The sequence below is a fragment of the Schistocerca piceifrons genome, chromosome 1 (assembly GCF_021461385.2).
Source record: "Schistocerca piceifrons isolate TAMUIC-IGC-003096 chromosome 1, iqSchPice1.1, whole genome shotgun sequence".
Lineage (NCBI taxonomy): Eukaryota > Metazoa > Arthropoda > Insecta > Orthoptera > Acrididae > Schistocerca > Schistocerca piceifrons.
In genome coordinates, this window is record NC_060138.1 from 391,865,362 (window position 1) to 391,868,782 (window position 3,421).

The following is a 3,421-nucleotide window of genomic DNA, read 5'->3' on the forward strand; positions in this document are numbered from 1 at the left end:
TGAAATCCAGACCACGCCCACTTCCCACCGTATTTAGGACGTCCTTCGACGTCCGACTCGTCAGTTGGAAAGACTCAGCACAACCAGGAGCACCTCCGAAGATGTCCAACGTACCTTTGGACGAAACGTCAGGGATAGAAGAGTTCCATGGGCAACGGTCATACAACCCGGAAGAATTCTCGGCAGTGCTTTCATAACCTTTGAACTTTTGTAAGAAATGTTGTGCAACAATTCAGTTCTTATAGATAATTATGCTACGAGCTCTGTGTATTTATAAGAGAAATTTTATTCGGAAGCAGGTATACGGTAACATGTATGCTATTAGCTGTAAAAGAAAAAAAAATGGTTCTTTGAAATTATAGTTCGAACTTATAGATTAATAGTTATTGGAAAACTTTATGTCTGCATTAATTAGGAGAAAAACAATATGTGTATAGGTGATTAATTGGTTCAGTATTTAGGTGATTAATTGGTTAATTAATCATGTTGCTTTCCTATGCTGAGCAGAAGCATTTCTGGTCAGCAGACTGAAAGACAGATGCATTCAGGAGGCTTGGAGTTCATCTCGTACTTCCGAGGCAGAGAATTCGCTAGCTAGTCCTGGGAATGTAAATACGGGCAAGAAAACTCGCCGGCCGGGGTGATGCAGTGCCTCGGCTTATCTCAGTATAGAGGCGCTCTCGCTGCTTGGAGCACATCTCCAGGTCCGCAGGGTATCTCCCCTAATTAATCACGCATCCCATACTCTGAAGTTATTTGTCAAATGTCCGATGCATCTGACTCCGTGCGGTGCAAGGGACGATAAAAAATGGACCCACAACGGCGACGATCACCCGTTGTGTTTGAAGGGGGCCAGTAGGCGCTTTATCTGTTTAGCCGCTGGTAGACTTTGTTCACTTACTCCGACGTGACTTCCAACTCATCATCTCAGTGCTTTGTTTCTAGCAGGCAATATGATTACTATTGTCCTGCTTTCTTCTGGATACCTCATTCCTTTTCTTTCTTATTTTTCTTTGAAGGTTAAATTAGCTCGCGTCTAGGGATGTGTTCCAGGCAACAGCAGAACACTGAATTCATACTGTTCAATTTCTTCGAATATTCCTCTGCTCACATTACAGTGCAGGAAAAGATACATTAAAATGCCATACAATGAGGTTGCAAAAGTCACGGAATAGCGATATGCGCAGATGACGGTTGTGGTACATACACAAGGTACAAAAGGACAGTGCATTGATGGAGCTGTTATTTACATTCAGGTGATTCATGTGGAATGGGTTCCGACTTGATTATGGCCACACGACAGAAATTAACAGACTTTGCATGCGGATTGCTGGTTGGAGCTAAACGCATTGGACATTCCATTTCGGAAATCGTCAGGGAATTCAATACTCCGCTGGCGGCGAGGCGGGTTGAAAGTCGCGTTGCGTTGCGTAATTGTTTGACCACTGTCTTTCGTCGAACTGTGCACTACAAAAAGTTCCACCTACCTCAGCACGGCGTCTGGTCACTAGCCCGATTCTCTGCATACGTACATACTGTTCAGACGATGTTAAAAGCAGCGATGAAGAAAAACATAGTCAATACTTACGTTTGAAAGGTCCGCCTAAACTCTGGTATAATAATACCTTATAACGATTTACGGGTGGAGAACGATTGCTTCATTATTTTAGAAAAAATGTCAAAATTCCGCAACAAGTTCTTTATTTCCTTAGGTTCAAAATTAAAGAATTAGCTATGAGCTCTTATTTATTTAAACGACTAATATCAATGTCCTCAGCTCACAGTTCATACAACCCAGTATAAACGCAAGACAGCCAGAAATGTAATTAAGTCCGACCTGAATTGTTACGTGATGTACAGTCGATGCTCTGCTACAATATATGAGTTTCATATTCGGTCGTTTGTTTTCAGTGGATTTCTAATAAAGAAACTGCTCGCCAACTATTCCACAGATAAATAATTATGAAACATGCCACGCGGAATTCTACAAAGGCCGAAAATTCACACGCGTTTATCTTTGCAACTAAAAACTTCCCAAAGCTCAAATTTCCACAATCTGTCCGTAAATGCAACTGCTTTCACAGCAATATCATCTTGATGCGAAATACCAGTAACTTCTTCATTTTATTCATGACGCAGACGGACACGCCCAACATGACCTGTACGTCTGATAGCTAGCCAACGACTCCCCTCCTGCCGTTCCTTCCAGGGCCTATAACTACTTGATAGAGCGCGGGAAATGCTTAACTCTGATTGGTTGTTCAAAATGACCAGCCAATCAAAAAGATTCTTCGAGTTCTTTCTCGCGTCAAAACTGTCCTACGCCAATCCATATTCACAAATGCATTTACGTCACTTCGTCAGGCAATTCTTAATAAAACTTTTAACTAAACCAAACGAAAAGAAAACTAAGCTTGAAATTACTTTAGAAAATCATCACTCAGCAAATGACTATTCTGGCTGCCTTCTTACAAAAGCAAGTATCCTTGGACATACGTCATCAGCAAGGTAGGGCAAGTATCCCTGGACATACGTCATCAGCAAGGTAGGGCAATTACAGCTTTCATTGTATCAGTTTGCTTCACACTTTCCCAAAACACAGGTACGTAATAGAATGAAATTTTCACTCTACAGCGGAGTGTGCGCTGATATGAAACTTCCTGGCAGATTAAAACTGCGTGCCGGACCGAGACTCGAACTCGGGACCTTTGCCTTTCGCGGGCAACTGCTCTACCAACTGAGCTACCCAAGCACGACTCATGCCCCGTCCTCACAGCTTCACTTCTGCCAGTACCTCGTCTCCTACCTTCCAAACTTCACAGAAGCACTTGCCCGCGAAAGGCAAAGGTCCCGAGTTCGAGTCTCGGTCCGGCACACAGTTATAATCTGCCAGGAAGTTCCACATTAGGTACGTAATGTTTAATATCAGATAATATTGGATCTCTATGTATGTCCCACATACACACTATTCGTCACTCTCATTCACACAACAAAACAAATGGTTACTAAATAAATATTAATCATTTCTGAATTCTGTATTATGAAAATGAAAAACAGTGAACGTTTTTAACTATAAATATCTAAATAAATTGTTTTGCCCTTTAGTGAACTTCAGTAATAATTCCAAATGGTACTAAAAGACAAACTGCTATGAATCCTAACTGACTTCAATCTTATAAGTGTCGGTTCTTGGTGTTTTACGTAATTGTTTCTAAATCTGAAAGTATCTCAGCTAGATAGCTGAGATTTTAACACAACCATCCTTTTAATAACAAAGGGCTGTATATTAACTTTTAACAAAATTGAATAATATTTAATACAGTTTATTTAGATTCTTAGGGGCTTGAATATTCTGTCGCTCGAACTGCCACAGGTTGCGCTTCCCACATTTAGGCTAGCGACAGGTGCGAGTGAGCCACGC

The 3,421-nt window shown here is 41.3% G+C and overlaps 1 non-coding gene across 1 annotated transcript; it reads right to left on the reverse strand.

Moving 5' to 3' along the window:
- Nucleotides 1-2,675: 2,675 nt before the first annotated feature.
- Trnas-cga lies at nucleotides 2,676-2,752 on the reverse strand. The gene has a single exon. It is a non-coding gene; the product is annotated as a tRNA-Ser (tRNA).
- Nucleotides 2,753-3,421: the final 669 nt, after the last annotated feature.